This window comes from Schistocerca nitens, chromosome 2, assembly GCF_023898315.1.
Source record: "Schistocerca nitens isolate TAMUIC-IGC-003100 chromosome 2, iqSchNite1.1, whole genome shotgun sequence".
Classification (NCBI taxonomy): domain Eukaryota; kingdom Metazoa; phylum Arthropoda; class Insecta; order Orthoptera; family Acrididae; genus Schistocerca; species Schistocerca nitens.
The window spans coordinates 1,154,816,302-1,154,836,283 of NC_064615.1; positions in this window are offsets into that span (position 1 = coordinate 1,154,816,302).

Sequence of the window (19,982 nt, forward strand, 5' to 3'; positions counted from 1 at the left end):
GAAAGTTATAATGCCCCATTCACCATGCAGGAACTCGAAAATGCACTTGACCGGTCACGGTCCTCCGCTCCAGGGCCTGATTCTATTCATATTCAGATGCTGAAGAACTTTTCTCCTGTGGGTAAAGGTTTTCTTTTTCGTACTTATTATCGCATCTGGATTAAGGGTCATGTTCCCACATGCTGGCGCAAATCTATTGTTGTCCCGATTCCTAATCTGGGGAAAGACAAGCACGTGCCTTCCAGTTATCGACTCATTTCCTTTACCAGCTGTGTCTGTAAGGTGATGGAACAAATTGTTAACTCTCATTTGGTTTGGCTGCTCGAATTTCGATGCCTACTTACCAGTGTACAATGTGGATTTTGTAGGCGCCGCTCTGCTGTTACCTTGTCGAGCTTCATTATCAATAACTTGTTCTGGAAGCACCAGACAGTGGCTGTGTTCTTTGATTTGGAGAAGGCTTATGACACCTGTTGGAGGGCAGACATTCTCCGCACCATACATACATGGGGCCATCGTGGTCACCTCCCTCATTTTATATGTGCATTTTTAATGGATCAACAGATCAGGGTAAGTGTGTGTTCTTTCCTGTCCGACACCTTTCGCCAGGAGAATGGGGTGCTACAGCGCTCAGTTTTTAGCGTCGCTGTCTTCGGCATAGCAATCAATCCAATAATGGATTGCCTCACAGCTGATGTATCAGGCTTCCTTTTCGTGGAAGATCTTACCATCTACTGCAGCGTGCAGCGTACATGTTTCCTGGATCACTGTCTTCAGCGTTGTCTTGACCGTCTTTACTCCTGGAGTGTCGCTGATGGCTTCTTCTGCCGAGAAGACAGTCTGTATTAAATTCTGGCACTATAAAGTGTTTCTCCCACCGTCCTTACGTCTCAGTCCTGTTGCTCTCCCATTCATGAGACCAACGAAATTTTTAGGTCTTACATTAGACAGGAAACTTAGCTGGTCTCCACATGTCATATTTGGCTGCCCATTGTACCCATTCCCTAAATGTCCTCCGTGTTGTCAGCAGTGCATCGTGGGGAGTGGATCGAACCATGCTACTTCGCCTATATTGGTCAATCGCCTGCTCAAAGCTGGATTATGGGAGCCTTGTATACTCCTCTGCACGGCCGTCCATCTTACGCCGCCTCAACTCTACACAACATCGGGGTTATGTCTTGCAATAGGAGCATTCTATACTAGTCCCGTCGAGAGCTTTCATACTGAAGCCTGTGAATTGCCATTAACCTACTGGCACGAAATACTGCTTTGTTGGTATGCCTGTCAGGTATTATCAATGCCTGAACACCCTTCTTAACATTCCTTTTTTGATGACTCTCTCGACCGTCAATACGGGTTGTATGTATCTGCCCTGCTACCTCATGGAGTTCGCTTTTGTCGCCTACTTCAGCACCTTGATTTTTCACTCCCTGCAACCTTTAGAGTGGGCGAGAGCCAAACGCCACCTTGGCTCCACGCTCAGGTTCGCGTTCACCTTGTCCTCAGCTCGCTCTCAAAGGAGGTTACCCCAGCTTCGGTATACTGCTCTCGGTTTGTCGAACATTATTCAAAGTTCATTAATACGATCTTCATTTATTCAGATGTCTCTAAAACCAAAGACGGTGTAGGGTGTTCTTTTATTGTCGGGGCACACAGTTTCAAATACTGGCTCCATGGCCATTGTTCGGTCTTCACAGCTTAGCTCTTTGCCCTCTACCAGGCTGTTCTTTACACCTGCTGCCACCGACATTCTGCTTATGTCATCTGCTCTGATTCCCTGAGCGCCATCCAGAACCTCAGTGATCCATATGTGGTTCACCCTTTTGTGCACCAGATCCAACGCTCTCTTCATCAGCTGATGGTTCTCCGGTTACCTTTATCTGGGTTCCTGGCCATGTCGGTATCCCTGGGAACAAAGCTGCGGATGCCACGGCCAAGGATGCGGTCCTCCAGCCTCGGACAGCTTCTTGTTGTGTGACTTCATCGGATTTTAGCAGGGTCATTTGTCAGCGCATTTTATCGCTGTGGCATGCCGATTGGTCTACACGTACTGAAAACAAGCTTCGGGCCTTGAAACCTCTCCCCACGGCATGGACGACCTCTTCACGCCTTTATCGGTAGGAGTAGGTTATTTTGGCCTAGTTACAGATCGCACCCTGCATGTTCAGCCATCTCCATCTGCTGACGGATGCATCGACGCCGTTCTGCCCATGTGGGCAATTGCTGACGGTATGCCACCTTTCAACGTCCTGTCTGAATTTTAATATACTGTGCGTTGATCTTGGCCTGCCATGTACTCTGGACGACATTTTAATGGATGACCCAGAAGCAGCTGCTCGCGTTCTTTGTTTTATCCGCTTGACAAATCTGTCGCAGGACATTTGATTATGCTGTTTTCTTTTAATACCTTGCCTGTTAATGTGCCTTTTATTGTGTTGTCCTTTTTCGTTGCTGTTTTAGCATTGTGCCTCGCATTGTATTCATAACTTAGTCTGGGCGCTAATGACCACTAGTTGTGCGCCCTAAAACCACAAAATAAATAAATAAATAAATAAATCCATAGTTACATTCTTGATGGCACTGGATCTGTATGGTGCTGAAGCGATTTCCCTGGTGCCAGCCATAAAAAAAATCACTGTTCCTCTCCGGAACTTTCCTTGTTCCGGAAGACACACGTACAGCAGCTTGTTTGTCTTCCAGTATTTTTGGAGCTTGCAGAATTAGTGCTACATTTCGTTTTGGCTTGAACGTTTCCTAATTTGAGTTGGTTCCCCAGCTTGAATGTTACTTTCTGACCTATTGGTTTTAAACCATTTCGTGATTTGACACTGATTGATGGTTATATTGTTCGCTGCATGAAAAGAATGCTTTGTTACTTGCGATTGATTTCCACTTGTCCTGGGTACTTCATAGCACCGCGAAATCCGAGTGAAAAATTTTTCTGTAAGTACCTCCTTTCCTAATGAATTCAAATGAAGACCATGAACTGTATAGAGCCTTCACTCCAAACTGTTTATGTCAATAACGTCTGCATTTACGAAGTGAGTACACATTTCACTGAAACTCTTGTTTGCGGCATGAATTTCACTGTTTACACACGACCATCTCAGTAAATCGTGACAATGCAGGATATTTACAAAGAGTACATTCATGCGAGATAAATTATTGAGGCATTCCCGGGAGCGGAAAGACTTACCTTAGGGGAAAAAAGGATGGGTATACACTCGCTCGCTCGCGCGCGCGCGCGCACACACACACACACACACACACACACACACACACACACACACACACACACACACACATATCCATCCATGGAGCAACTATATCCTGTTCCCCAACAGAGTTTCAACTATATATCATTGTGCCCGGAAATGAGGAATGTTTTAATCACTATCCCTTCCACAGTAGTATCATTGTCCATCCCTACTCAACCTCTGCTTGCTGCCCTTTACCTCGTGGCACACACCCCTGAATACACACAGATGCAAGACTTGTCCCATACATCCTCTCTCCACTGCCTACTCCAGACTAGTCACAAACATCATCTGTCTCATCAAAGACAATGCCACCAATGAAACCAGTCATGTGATCTATGAGCTAAGCTGCAACCACTGAGCTGTATTTTATGGGGACACGACAACTGACAAGCTGTGTGTTCACACAAATGACAACCAAAAAACTGTGATGAAGAAACAGTTGGACCAGTCAGTTTCTGAGCATGCTGCCCAGCATGACGTCGTTAATTTCAATGACTGCTTCACAGCCTGTGCCATCTGGATCCTTACCACCAACACCAACTTTCCTGAACTGCACTGGTGGTAACTCTCTCTACAGTATAGTCTATGTTTAAGTGACCCTCCTGGCCTCATCCCAGATCAGTCACTGTCTTCCACCAACCTACCTCATTCCAGCACTCAATTCCACTAATGCACCCACAGTTCTTATACTTTTCTTATACTTATCTCCTTTTCTGATGGCCCTCTCTCTCGTATCAAACTAGCTGCCCTGTTCTCTCCCCACCTTGTCCCTTTATCCACCCACAAGCAGCATTTAACTGTCACCCTACCCTGCTATCCATTTGTGCCCCAGCCTCCTTACCCCCCCCCACCCCCACCCCCACCACCACCACCACCACCACCACCACCACCACCACCACCACCACCAGTTTGATTCCCCCGTAATGTGCTGCTGCTTGCAGTCTGGTCTTGGGTGCCAGAGACTGTGTGTTTTTGTGTTTTTCTTTGCTCTGATAAAGATTTGTTATGATCATTAATATGCAGCCAATCTGCAAGGTACCAACATTAGTTACTAAAGAATGGGATTATCATTGTCTACCTTCAAAGAATAGCTCCACAGTTTGGGGCACTTCCTTGATGTTGCTTCTGGATTTGAAGCATTTAAAACACTGTGCACCTCTATATTATTTCTGTTATCTCTCTCTGTACATAATGTTAATATTCAAGAACATATGTATAAGATTATTCAAATTTTCTTTCGCCTGTGATCAAATCCAACAGATTTCCTAAAATTAACATCTTTCCAGTTTTAATATATATATTGAGCAATAATGGCTGTTTAGTAGTACTGCAATTCACTAAAACAAAACATTAGTTGTCAGCAACACTATCCTACAAGGATTTTTGTGCATGATCTTTCAAATGGCCCTGAAGAGAAGTTCCCACTGTCATATTTGTAATCCTCAACTATTTCATGTTGCAGGTTCAGAACCCACTGAACTATTGAGATGATCATCATCAAGATCCAGTGTAGGTCTTAAGTGCTCAGTCAAATGCTTCTCGCAATATATCTCCCATGTTATCTTCATCTCTCTCTTCTTCCATTTCTATAATGTTGCCCTCAATTATATCTCCCTGGTATAGACCCCCTATACAGTGATAAGCCAAAACATTATGACCACTGCCCACTGCGATGCTGGATGTCACCTAATGACATTACAGGCACACGACACACTACAAAGGTATGCAAGTGGGGAGCAGATGCATATGGTGGATCACCCTAGTGAAGATACAGGTTGAAAATGGGGAAATTCATTGAGATAAATGACTTTCACAGGGGGCAGTATTCATGTGTATCACTTTAGATGGGCTGCTACTTCCAAGTTAATTATTAATTTTGGTATTTGAATTTTCTGTACATTGATGGTACCATAAGAGTAGTTTAAACAGTGACTTTATTATTCAGTACATGCCTTGAGATTACCATGTGACATGTCTCATTACAGAATTGGTTGTCCTGCACAGAGCGTGATCTGGCCACTACTTGGGCAGTGGTGGACTCCCTGCAGCAGGAGGCTATGCAAATCAGAGCTGAGCACCCAAGGAAAGAGAGCGGATCTGGGAGAGGACTGACCAGATTAAACTCGTGTTGGAGCAGAGAACACAGATGGTGAGAACCTGTAGCAATCTCTGTTGTGCACTATGTATAGTTTCATTCAACTTTAGTTCCACAAGAGTTGTCAGTCCACCTGTATCTCTGCACAGATAAGCCAAAACGTAATTATCTCTGTTCAGGATGAGACTGGATGTTGCCTGGTGGTGTTTCTGGCATTTAATATGGTGAGGGAAGTGTATCAGGAGGGCAGAAATGAATGGGGAATCATTCTGGTGGTGACGGGGATCGCAAATGAGGATATTGTCTGGGGAAAATGACTTTGAAAGAGAGCAGTTTATTATAGCTAATTCTCAGAAACAGTAAAGCTAGTGTGCTGTAAGTGTGCTGCTGCTGTTGTGAGTGTCTGTGGAATGTCGCTGAGGTGAGACATCGAATAGGAGGCAAAGTGTTGCATATCCTTGCATTTTCATAAAATGTGGAGGTCAGATACTTTCCCTCTGTGTAGAAAAGAAGAGGTGGCAGCCTGTAGCAGATATGGTGACAGAGTATAGCATTGGCACAAAGACAAGTTTTTAAGAGCACTCAATTTGGTGTACATTGTCAAGAACAGCAATTTGTAGCAGACCACATATAAAAGCTCCTGTGTCGACCCGATGACATTTGGATTATGATAAACAGTGGGTACAAGATCATAGAGATAGGAACATGATTTGATGTAAACTTGTTGCCCAATCAGACAACACATGTTACATGTTACATGTTACACTGGAACAGTAAACGTGTGCAGGTGTGTCGTCATATGGGCGAGATGGTGCTCAAAAAAAAAAAAAAAAAAAAAAAAAAAAAAAAAAAAAAACACTGTTATGGATGAAGTTGAGTAGCTATGAGGAAGTGTATTAGGAATGTTTGTCAGCAGGATTTTTGTCTGTGTTGAGATGCCAGACTTGTGCTGCAGTGCCAAATTGTGGAGCGAGATACTGAACTGACACTGCTGTCAATGCTAATAAATTTGGCTGATGTAGAACTGATGGAACGCATCTATAGTACTTTCGCAGATCATCTCTGCACCCGTGAAAGAGGGACACTTAATTTATGAAATTCTGTGACCTGTATCTATACATCAGATGAACCATTCATATAGAAACATACAGAACACTCGACAAATTCAGACCGTGCACAAACCCTGCAGATATGATATGGGGCTGCAGATGTGATATGGGGCTGCAGATGTGATATGGGGCTGCAGATGTTATATGGGGCTGCAGATGTTATATGGGGCTGCAGATGTTATATGGGGCTGCAGATGTTATATGGGGCTGCAGATGTTATATGGGGCTGCAGATGTTATATGGGGCTGCAGATGTTATATGGGGCTGCAGATGTTATATGGGGCTGCAGATGTTATATGGGGCTGCAGATGTTATATGGGGCTGCAGATGTTATTAAGATGGGCGTCCTGTCTTGGCATGAGTATGGCTTTTTAGTAATTATGCCAAGAAAAAGACTCCCTGGTGGGTGAGAAGCTTATTGCAGCTTCTTTCAGAAATACTGCACTCAGGGTTCCGACAAGTACGACATTGTAGCAACTGTCCCATCAAAGAGCCACTAGTGGGAGAGAAGCTTTCTCCAGCGTCTTTCACAAAAATTACATGTTGGCTTATGGATCAAATATGATGACTGTGGCTTTGAAATCACTGTAAGTACCAAGATGAGTGGGAGAGAAGCTTACTGCAGTTCATTTCAGAAATACTTCAAATAGGGTTATTGATCAAATGCAACAAGGACGGATTTGTTGTATATATTCCAAAAGAGAAAGTAGTGTGAAAGAAATGATCTGCAGATTCTTTAGAAATTTTTCACATACGGTTAATTATCAAATGTGATGATCATGGCTTTGTTGACACTGTACCTACTGAGAGGACTGTGAGAGAAGCATTCTGCAGCTTCGTTCATAAATATTTCACATAGGGTTGTGGATCAAATGTGACAATCATAGCTTTGTAGTCACTACATCAACTGAAAGCAGTGACAGAGATGCTTTCTGAAGCTTCTTTCAGAAATACATCACATACGATTATGGATCAAATGCAGTGATCGTATTTGTATTCAGTATACAAACAGGAAGCAGTGTGAGAGAAGCTCCTGCAGCTACTCTCTGGAATATTTCACACAGCATTTTTCATCAAATCTGATTATCATGGCATTGTTGTCACCTTACCTACCAAGAGAAGTGTGAGAGAAGCTTTCTCCAAATTCTTATAGAAATATGTCATGTAGGTTATTTATCAGGTCTGACAATCGTAGCTTTGTAGTCACTGTACCAACCGAGAGGAGTGTGAGTGAAGCTTTCTGCAGCTTATTTCAGATATTTGTCACATAGAGTTATGGATCAAACAGGAGGATCACGGATTTTAGTTTCTCTTCCAACAAAGACATTAGTGTAGGATAAACATTCTGCTGCTTCCATCAGAAATATTTCACATAGGGTTACGGAGTAAATACGATGAACATGGCTTGGTAGTAACTACACAAACAGAGAGCAGTGTGAGAGAAGCTTTCTGCAGCTTCTTTGAGAAATAGTTCTCATAGGGTTATGGAGCAAGTGCGATGATCATTGCTTTGTAGTCACTACACATACAGAGAACAGTGTGATGGAAGCTTTCTGCAGCTTCTTTCTGGAATATTTCACATAGGGTTGTTTATCAAATGTGATCATCATGGCTTTGTTGCCACCGTACCTACCGAGAGCAGTCTGAGAGAAGCTTCCTGCAGCTTCTTTCTGGAATATTTCACATAGGGTTTTTTAACAAATGTGATAATCATGGCTTTGTTGCCACCGTACCTTCAGAGAGCAGTGTGACACAAGATTCCTGCAGCTTCTTTCAGAAGTACTTCACGTAGTGTTATGGAGTAAATGTGATGATCGTGGCTTTGTAGTACCTTCACATACAGGGTGCATTGTGAGAGAAGCTTTCTGGAGCTTCTTTCTGGAATATTTCACATAGGGTTATTTATCAAATGTGATAATCTTGGCTTTGTTGTCACCGTACCTACCAAGAGCAGTGTGAGGGGAGCTTTCTGCAGTTACTTTCTGAAATATTTCACATTGGGTTACTTATCAAATGTGATAATCATGGCTTTGTTGCTGCCGTACCTACCAAGAGCAGTGTGAGAGAATATTTCTGCAGCTTCATTGGGAAATATTTCACATAGGGTTATGGAGCAAAGGCTATGATTGTGTCTTTGTAGTAACAACAGAAACACGGAGCAGTGTGAGAGAAGCTTTCTGAAGCCTCTTTCAGAAATATTTCACGTAGGATTCTAAAGCAAATGCGATGATCGTGACTTTTTAGTACCTACACAAACAGAGATTAGTGCGAGAGAAACTTTCTCCAGCTTCTTTCTGGAATCATTCACATAGGGCTACTTATCAAATGTGATAACCAAACCACTCATTTTTAGGTCATAAAAAAAGTGTGTTTTAGGCACCTAATGTAGGCTCCTTCAGTAGTTCATTTAGGCTATATAAAACCTGAATTAGGCTCTAATAAAAATCATGCAGAAAACATAAAAGTAAATTAAAATACACAGTTTTGACAGTATGAACATGTTATTAGTCATCAAAACAAGGAGAATGAATATTTACACAGTTACAGAGCACATTAATGTTGAACATAACTCCTAATATTTTTGAGTTCCTGCAAGGTAAAGATCTCCGTAAAAAAGATGTGGCAATGGTTTAATTAATACATTCCTAGTTTCACATATTCTGACCATAGTTGGCTTCACTATGAATAACCAAAATCTTTTCTAGGTTTTCTAGTGAAAAACTGTGGAACTTGTCAGTCAGAATCAGTTTATACGCTGAAAAAGAACGTTCTACATCAACAGATGTGACAGGGATGTACTTCATTTTCAGCACATGTTGGACAGGAATGCTGCAGTCAGGAGTGCTGGATTTTCCACTAAGTATGTCGGCAGCTGCACACAACTCCTTCAGGCCAGTGTTCTTCTGCAAAACCGTTTGCATGTTTGCCCGTACTTTTTCTCCTACTTCAACTGGTGCTTCATTTTTTCATTTTGACTTCTTCAAGCAAAGAAATATTGATGTAGATAGGTCTCCATGAGCCTTCTAATTGTGAAATCATTCTTGCCATAAATGTGTAGTAGGCCCTAATGTAAGATAAGTCCCGTTTTAAAGAAGAATCTTTGAGTAACTCCATTGCTACAGTTACGGATGCAGCATCCTCCGGTATATTTTCAACCATCTTCTGGACAGCTGAGAGATGCATACTATAGTATTCTGCTGCTATCAGCCAGTGACAACAGACTTTGGCAGCAATGGGACATCTGGAAGCTGTTCTTTGAATGCCTGTATCCTTGTTGGTGCCTTAACAAAAATTTTCTTCCCCATAGATATTACTTTATTTACTTAAGGAAATTGTAGCCTTACTTGATCTGCTTTGCGGTTGATCCCATGTACTATACAAGTTATGTAAAGCATCAATGGGTAGAATATTTTTCATAGTTGAAACATTGCTATCATATATGCAGCAGCATCAGTGACGGCCAGAAGCACCTTATTCTCATCCACTCCATTTGGGTATAGCACCTTAAGCCCATTGTTCACAAACTGTGCTATTGTTTGTTGGTTAGTTTTTGCAAGCTGTTTTGAGTAAATAAAATGAGCCGTGGATGGAGCATCTGGATATAGCTTCCCAATAATCAGGTTTGCAATTTAACAGCCAAGACTGTCAGTAGTTTCATCCACAGAAATCCATATACAAGATTCTCCAACATCATCTCGGATTCTGTGCAATGCAGCATTGTAAGCTGAATCCACACAATTCTTACATAAAGTTGACTCTGCAGGAATAGATCGATGGCAGTATTTCACATGAAAACCTCTGAAAATAGGGTTTTCTAGTTTCTGAAAGGGATGTTTGCTGCCACAAGTGCATGACACAAATCACTGCAGAACTTGTATCTCTTGCAGAATTCACCAGATTTATTGTTTAAAAGAGTTTGCTTCAATTTTGACTTTCGTTCAAAATTAGGTTTATGTGTGATACCATCTGCATGCTGAGTTAAGTAAGATTTCTTAACATTCGAAACCTAATATGAGAGAAAAGGGAAATGCAGTTTAGAATTACATATAAAGAGTATTTCATATTACTAAAAGATAGTGATAAAAAAGAATCTTAAGTGACAGGAAAATAAGAAGTGTAAGAAAAATATCAACTAACCTCCTTGTTGCATGCTTGGCAGAAAATAATTTTCCTATCTGTTGTATAATGCGGAAAATCTGGCAGTCACTGCCTTATATGAGTAGACATTGAACTAGCTGTTTTTGGCATGGCGTAGTATTCTCACACAGAAACTAGAATTTATTTTGCACTTAGAACATCAGTAACACTTAAAGAGTCAGTCGATATACAATGTACTGATTTGTTTTCGCTGCATGGGAGCAGTAGGGAAGTACCGTACTGGTTGCTGAACATACGGCACCTGACAGATGGCCGCCCCTTCTGGACGAGCAAATGGAATCTACTGGTGCTTCAGATGAAAACATCTCACTACTGGCAAATTAATTTTCAAACCAGAAAATTCACGTATAAAACCTTTCACAAAACAGAGTAGTTTGATAGGACTACCTGTAAGCAGCAGCGAGAAAATGCGCGAAGGACAGTAATTTAGCTATAGAGGGTGTCTGCGATTAACATTGTAATATTTTAATCAGTGCTCAACTTAAGGCCTATGAAACAGTTTGTTTGTGAAAATACACAGCTGACCAGAATTCTATGAACGAAATATTTTCAAATATAACATTTAGTACTCCTATGTTAAATTCTAATGTGTAACTCAAATCTTTGACCGGTTCCCATTCACTCATCTATGTTAAGCACTGTTGCGCTCGGTGCGTACTTGGATGGATAACCATTCAACTGTGCTGAGTGCTGTTGGTAGTAAGGCAAGCAAAGGAATTGTAAACAGTATCTAAAGACCTTCGCTTTTGGTGAGACATAAAGCCCTAAGTTTACTTTCTTTTTCCAATCTTTGAAAACACAAGAACTGTCAGATTAACGAAATAGGTACTTTTTAGGATTTTGATGCCAAAATAGGCAAAATTGGGTGTAAACATCGAAATACACAATTTTAGGTTCTATAGAACTAAGGGTATTCAGATCAGTTAGTCATGAAATGCATAACTACCAACTTATATGCAAATTGGAGCTTAGGAAAAAAAAAAGGTTCTAACCTCACAATCCATCAACATATTTTTTACATATGAATAATAAAACAGCTATAAACATTATTTGGTATTAACAGGGATAGCAATATAAAAAAATTAAAAAAGACCGAAGTGTTAGGCAAATACGAAACATGAGCGCATATCAACTAGCCAACGTGCTGCACGCTGCGCAGAAAATATTTTTTTCCATCTGTCATATAGTATGGAAAAACTTGGAGCAACTGTCTTATATCCAGAATGAGATTTTCACTCTGCAGCGGAGTGTGCGCTGATATGAAACCTCCTGGCAGATTAAAACTGTGTGCCCGACCGAGACTCGAACTCGGGACCTTTGCCTTTCGCGGGCAAGTGCTCTACCACTGAGCTACCGAAGCATGACTCACGACCGGTACTCACAGCTTTACTTCTGCCAGTACCTCGTCTCCTACCTTCCAAACTTTACAGAAGCTCTCCTGCGAACCTTGCAGAACTACCACTCCTGAAAGAAAGGATATTGCGGAGACATGGCTTAGCCACAGCCTGGGGGATGTTTCCAGAATGAGATTTTCACCCTGCAGCGGAGTGTGCGCTGATATGAAACCTCCTGGCAGATTAAAACTGTGTGCCCGACCGAGACTCGAACTCGGGACCTTTGCCTTTCGCGGGCAAGTGCTCTACCACTGAGCTACCGAAGCACGACTCTTGACCGGTACTCACAGCTTTACTTCTGCCAGTACCTCGTCTCCTACCTTCCAATCTTTACAGAAGCTCTTGCCTGCGAAAGGCAAAGGTCCCGAGTTCGAGTCTCGGTCGGGCACACAGTTTTAATCTGCCAGGAGGTTTCATATCAGCGCACACTCCGCTGCAGAGTGAAAATCTCATTCTGGAAACATCCCCCAGGCTGTGGCTAAGCCATGTCTCCGCAATATCCTTTCTTTCAGGAGTGCTAGTTCTGCAAGGTTCGCAGGAGAGCTTCTGTAAAGTTTGGAAGGTAGGAGACGAGGTACTGGCAGAAGTAAAGCTGTGAGTACTGGTCGTGAGTCGTGCTTCGGTAGCTCAGTGGTAGAGCAATTGCCCGCGAAAGGCAACTGTCTTATATGATGAAAAAGGCATTTTGGAGGATATTACAGCCGATAGGAAAAATAGACACTAACGTCGAAATAAGCATTCTTAGGTTCTATAGAATTAACGCTACTAAGTGTAAATAGTCATGAAACGCATAATTACAAATTTTTATGCAAACAGGAACAAAATAGGTTGGTCTAATAATAACCACAGCTTTGTTGCAACTATACATATAGAGAGCAGTGTGAGAGAAGCTTTTCTGCAGCTTCATTCATGAATATTTCTCATAGGGCTATTTATCAAATCATGGATTTGTTGAAAGCGTACTTTCAGAGAGCAGTGTGACAGAAGCGTCCTGCAGCTGCTTTCTCAAATAGTTCTTAATGGGTTATGGAGCAAATGCGATGATGGTGGCATTGAAGTAGCTACACGAACAGCGAGCAGCGTGAGAGAAACTTCCTGCACCTTCTTTCTGGAATATTTCACAGAGGGTTACTTATCAAATGTGATAAACAAGGCCTTGTTGCCATTGTACCTTCAGAGAGCAGTGTGACAGTAGCATTCTGCAGCTTATATCCGAAATTGTTCTTTGAGGGTTATGGAGCAAATGTGATGAATGTGGCTTTGTAGTAACTACACAAACAGCAAGCAGAGTGAGAAAAGCTTTCTGCAGCTTCTTTCAGGAATATTTCACATATGGTTATTTATCAAATGTGATACACATGGCAGTGTTGCAACCGAACCTTCATAGAGCAGTGTGACAGAAGCACTCTGCAGCTTCTTTCTGAAATAGTTCTTACATGGTTATATAGGAAATGCGATGATCATGGCTTTGTAATAACTACACAAACAGCACGCACCCTGAAAGAAGATTTCTGTAGCTTCTTTTTGGGATATTTCACATATGGTGTTTATCATGTATGATAATCATGTCTTTGTTGCATCGGAACATTCAAAGAACAGTGTGACACAAGCACTCTGCAGATTCTTTCTGAAATAGTTCTTACATGGTTATATAGAAAATGCTATAATCATGATTTGTAGTAACTTCACTAACAGCGAGCACCATGAAAGAAGGTTTCTGCAGCTTCTTTTTGGAATGTTTCACATATGGTTATTAATCTAATGTGATAACCATGGCGTTGTTGAAACCTTACCTCCAAAGAGCAGTGTGACAGAAGCACTCTGCGGCTCCTTTCTGAAATAGTCCTCACATTGTTACATAGGAAATGCAATGATCGTGCCTTTGTAGTAACTACACAAACAGCGAACACCCACAAAGAAGCTTTCTGCAGCTTCTTTTTGGAATGTTTCATATAGGGTATGTACCATTTATGCTAATCGTGTCTTTCATGCAACCGTATCTTCAAAGAGCAGTGTGACAGAAGCGGTCGGCAGCTGCTATCCTAAATAGTTCTTACATGGTTATATAGAAAATGCTATAATCGTGATTTGTAGTAACTTCACTAACAGTGAGCACCCTGAAAGAAGCTTTCTGCAGCTCGTTTTTGGAATGTTTCAGATAGGGTATGTACCATTTATGATAACATGTCTTTGTTGCAACTGTATCTTCAAAGAGCAGTGTGACAGAAGCACTCTGCAGCTTCTTTCTGAAATAGTTGTTACATTGTTATAAAGGAAATGCGATGATTGTGCCTTTGTAGTAAGTACACAAACAGCGAGCACCCTGAAAGAAGCTTTCTGCAGATTCTTTTTGGAATATTTCTCATATGGTATTTATCATTTATGAGGATCTTGTCTTTCTTGCAACCGTAACTTCCATGAGCAGTGTGACAGAAGCGATCAGCAAACCTTTCAGAAATTGTTCTTACATGGTTTTATAGGAAATGCGATGATCATGGCTTTGTAGTAACTACACAAACAGCGAGCACCCAGAAAGAGGCATTCTGCAGCTTCTTTTTAAATGTTTGAGATAGGGTATGTATAATTTATGATAATCATGACTTTGTTGCAACCGTATCTTCAAAGAGCAGTGTGACAGAAGCACTCAGCAGCTTCTTTCTTAAATAGTTCTTACATGGTTTTATAGGAAATGCGATGATCCTGCCTTTATAGTAACTACACAAACAGGGAGCACCCTGAAAGAAGCGTTCTGCAGCTTGTTTTTGGGATGTTTCAGTTAGTGTATGTATAATTTACGATAGTCATGTCTTTGTTGCAACCGTATCTTCAAAGAGCAGTGTGACTGAAGCATTCTGCAGCTTCTTTCTGAAATAGTTCTTACATGGTTTTATAGGAAATGCAATGATGGTGCCTTTGTAGTAACTACACAAACAGCGAGCACCCTGCAAGAAGCTTTCTGCAGCTTGTTTTTGGAATATTTCGCATATGGTATTTATCATTTATGATAGTCATGTCTTTGTTGCAACCGTATCTTCAAAGAGCAGTGTGACAGAAGCACTCTGCAGCTCCCTTCTGAAATAGTTCTTACATGGTTATATAGGAAATGCGATGTCCATGGCTTTGTAGTAACTACACAAACAGCGAGCACCCTGAAAAAAGCTTTCTCCAGTTTCTTTTTGGAATACTTCGCATATGGTATTTATCATTTATGAGAATCATGTCTTCATTGCAACCGCATCTTTAAAGAGCAGTGTGACAGAAGCACTCTGCAGCTTCTTTCAGAAATTGTTGTAACGTGGTTTTATAGGAAATGCGATGATCGTGGCTTTGTAGTAAATACACAAACTGCGAGCACCCTGAAAGAAGCTTTCTCCAGCTTCTTTTTGGAATGTTTCTCGATAGGGCATGTACCATTAATGATAATCATGTCTTTGTTGCAACCGTATCTTCAAAGAGCAGTGTGACAGAAGCACTCTGCAGTTTATTTCTGAAATAGTTCTTACATGGTTTTATAGGAAATGTGATGATCTTTGCTTTGTAGTAACTACACAAACTGCGAGCACCCTGCAAGAAACTTACTGCAGGTTGTTTTTGGGATGTTTCAGATAGGGTATGTATCATTTATGATAGTCATGTCTTTGTTGCAACCGTATCTTCAATGCGCAGTATGACAGAAGCAATCTGCAGCTCTTTCCTGAAATAGTTCTTACATTGTTATATAGGAAATGCGATGATCGTGCCTTTGTAGTAACTACACATGCATCGAGCACACTGAAAAAAACTTCCTGCAGCTTCGTTTTCGAATATTTCACCTATGGTTATTTATCAAATGTGATAATCCTTGTGTTGTTGCAACCGTACATTCAGAGAGCAGTGTGACAGAAGCACTCTGCAGCTTCTTTCTAAAATATTTCTTACATGGTTATATAGGGGATGCGAGACCATGGCTTTGTAGTAATTACACAATCAGCAAGCACCCTGAAAAATGCTGTTTACAGCTTCTTTTTTTAATATTTCACCTATGGTTATTTATCAAATGTGATATTCCTGGAGTTGTTGCAACCGTACCTTCAGAGAGCAGTGAGAGAGAAGCACTCTGAGGCTTCTTTCTGAAAAACTTCATACATGATTATTTAGATAATGTGATGATCGTGGCTTTGCAGTAACTTCAGAAACAGCGAGGACCCTGAAGAAAGATTTCTGCAGCTTCTTTTTGGAATATTTCACCTATGGTTATTTATCAAATGTGATAATCCTGGAATTGTTGCAACCGTACCTTCAGAGAGCAGTGTGACAAAAGCACTCTGCAGCTACTTACTGAAAAACTTCTTACATGGTTATTTAGGAAATGTGATGATCGTGGCTTTGTAGTAACTACAGAAAGCTACTTCAGAGAGCAGTGTGACAGAAGTACTCTGCAGATCCTTCTGAAATAGTTCTTACATGGTTATATAGGAAATGCGATGATCGTCGCTTTGTAGTAACTACACTAACAGCGAGCACCTTGAAAGGAGCTTTCTGAAGCTTCGTTTTTGAATATTTCACCTATGGTTATTTATCAAATGTGATAATCCAGTCGTTGTTGCAGCGGTACTGTCAGAGAACTGTGTGACAGAAGCACTCTGCAGCTTTTTTCTGAAATAGTTCTTACATAGTTATACAGGAAATGCAATGACCGTGGCTTTCTAGTAACTACACAAACAGTGAACTCGGTGAGAGAGCTTTCTGCAGCTTCGTTTTTGAATATTTCACGTATGGTTATTTATCAAATGTGATAATCCTAGCGTTGTTGCAACCGTACCTTCAGAGAGAAGTGTGACAGAAGCATTCTGCAACTTCTTTCTGAAATAGTTCTTACATGGTTATATAGGAAATGCGATGACTGTGGCTCTCTAGTAACTAAACAAACAGCGAGCACAATGAGAGGAGCTTTCTGCAGCTTCTTTTTGGAATATTTCACTTATGGTTATTTATCAAATGTGATATTCATGTCATTGTTGCAAACGTACCTTCATAGAGCAGTGTGACACAACCACTCTGCAGTTTCTTTCTGCAATAGTTCTTACATGGTTATATAGGAAATGCGATGACCGTGGCCCTGTACTAACTACACAAGCAGTGAGCACCGTGAGAGAAGCTTTCTGCAGCATCGTTTTTGAATATTTCACCTATGGTTATTTATCAAATGTGATAATCCTGGCGTTGTTGCAACCGTACCTGCAGAGTGCTGTGTGACAGTAGCACTCTTCAGCTGCTTTCTAAAAAACTTCTTACATGGTTATTTAAAAAATGCGATGATTGTGGCTTTGTAGTAACTACACAAACAGTGAGAACCCTGAAAAAAAACGTTCTGCAGCTTCTTTTTTAATATTTTACTGATGGCTATTTATCAATTGTGATATTCATGTCATTGTTGCAAACGTACCTTCAAAGAGCAGTGTGACAGAAGCACTCTGCAGTTTCTTTCTGCAATAGTGCTTACGTGTTTATATAGGAAATGCGATGACCGTGGCCCTGTACTAACTACACAAGCAGTGAGCACCGTGAGAGAAGCTTTCTGCAGCTTCGTTTTTGAATATTTCACCTATGGTTATTTATCAAATGTGATAATCCTGGCGTTGTTGCAACCGTACCTGCAGAGTGCAGTGTGACAGAAGCACTCTTCAGCTTCTTTCTAAAAAACTTCTTACATGGTTATTTAGAAAATGCGATGATCGTGGGTTTGTAGTAACTACACAAACAGCGAGCACCATGAGAGAAGCATTCTGCAGCTTCGTTTTCGAATATTTCACGTATGGTTGTTTATCAAATGTGACAATCCTGGCGTTGTTGCATCCGTACCTTCAGAGAGCAGTGTGACAGAAGCACTCTGCAGCTTCTTTCTGAAATAGTTCTTATATGGTTGTATAGGAAATGAAATGATCGTGGATTTGTAGTAAGTACACAAACAGCGAGAACTCTGAAAAACGCTTTCTGCAGCTTCTTTTTGGAATATTTTACTGATGGCTATTTATCAAATGTGTTATTCATGTCATTGTTGCAAACGTACCTACAAAGAGCAGTGTGACAGAAGCACTCTGCAGTTTCTATCTGAAATAGTTCTTACGTGGTTATATAGGAAATGCAATGACCGTGGCTCTGTGGTAACCACACAAACAGCGAGCACCGTGAGAGAAGATTTATGCAGCTTCGCTTTTGAATATTTCACCTATGGTTAATTACCAAATGTTATAATCCTGGCGTTGTTGCAACCGTACCTTGAGAGAGCAGTGTGACAGAAGCATTCTGCAGCTTGTTTCTGAAATATTTCCTACATGTTTATTTAGGAAATACGATGACCGTGTATCTGTAGTAACTACACAAACAGCGAGCACTGTGAGAGAAGATTTCAGCAGCTTCGTTTTTGAATATTTTACATATTGTTATTGATCAAATGTGACAATCCTGGCGTTGTTGCATCCGTACCTTCAGAGAGCAGTGTGACAGAAGCACTCTGCAGCTTCTTTCTGAAATAGTTCTTACATGGTTATATAGGAAATGCGACGATCATGGCTTTTTAGTAACTACACGAACAGTGAGATCCATGAAAAAAGCTTTCGGCAGCTTCTTTTTGTAATATTTTACTGATGGTTATTTACCAAATGTGTGAATTATGTCATTGTGGCAAGCGTACCTTCAAAGAGCAGTGTGACAGAAGCACTCTGCAGTTTCTTTCTGCAATAGTGCTTACGTGTTTATATAGGAAATCCGATGACCATGGCCCTGTAGTAACTAGACAACCAGCGAGCACCGTGAGAGAAGCTTTCTGCAGCTTCGTATTAGAATATTTCACCTATGGTTATTTATCCAATGTTATAATCCTGCCGTTGTTGCAACTGTACCTTGAGAGAGCAGTGTGACAGAAGCACTCTGCAGCTTCTTTCTTAAATAGTTCTTACATGGTTATATAGAAAATGCGATGACCGTGGCTCTGAAGTAACTACATAAACAGCGAGCACTGTGAGAGAAGCTTTCTGCAGCTTCGTATTAGAATATTTCACCTATGGTTATTTATCAAATGTGATAATCCTGGCATTGTTGCAACCGTACCTTAAGAGAGCAGTGTGACAGAAGCATTCTGCAGCTCCTTTCTGAGAAACTTCTTACATGTTTATTTAGGAAATGCGATGATCGTGGCTTTGTAGTACTACACAAACAGTGAGCACCGTGAGAGAATCTTTCTGCATCTTCGTTTTTGAATATAAAACCTATGGTTATTTTTCAAATGTGATAATCCTGGCGTTGTTGCAATCGTACCTTCAAAGAGCAGTGTGACAGAAGCACACTGCAGCTTCATTCACAAATAGTTCTTACATTGTTATATAGGGAATGCAATGATCATGGCTTTGTAGTAACTACACTAACAGCGAGAACCGTGAAAAAAGCTTTCTGCTTCTTTATTTTCTAAAATTTCACTTATTGTTATCTATCAAATGTGATAATCATGTTGTTGTGGTAACCGTACCTTCAAAGAGAAGTGTGACAGATGCACTCTGCAGTTTCTTTCTGAAATCGTTCTTACATGGTTATATAGTAAATCTGATGACCGTGGCTCTGTAGTAACTACACAAACAGCGAGCACCATGAGCGAAGCTTTCTGTAGCTTCGTTTCTGAATATTTCACGTATGGTTATGAACCAAATGTGATAATCCTGGCTTTGTTGCAAACGTACCATGAAAGAGCAGTGTGACAGAAGCACTCTGCAGCTTCTTTTTGAAATAGTTCTTACATGGTTATATAGGAAATGCGATGTCCGTGGCTTTGTAGTAACTAAACAAACTGCGAGCACCATGAGAGAAGCTTTCTGAAGCTTCGTTTTTGAATATTTCACCTATGGTTATTTATAAAATGTGATAATCCAGTCGTTGTTGCAATGGTACTTTCAGAGAGCTGTGTGACACAAGCATTCTGCAGCTTCTTTCTGAA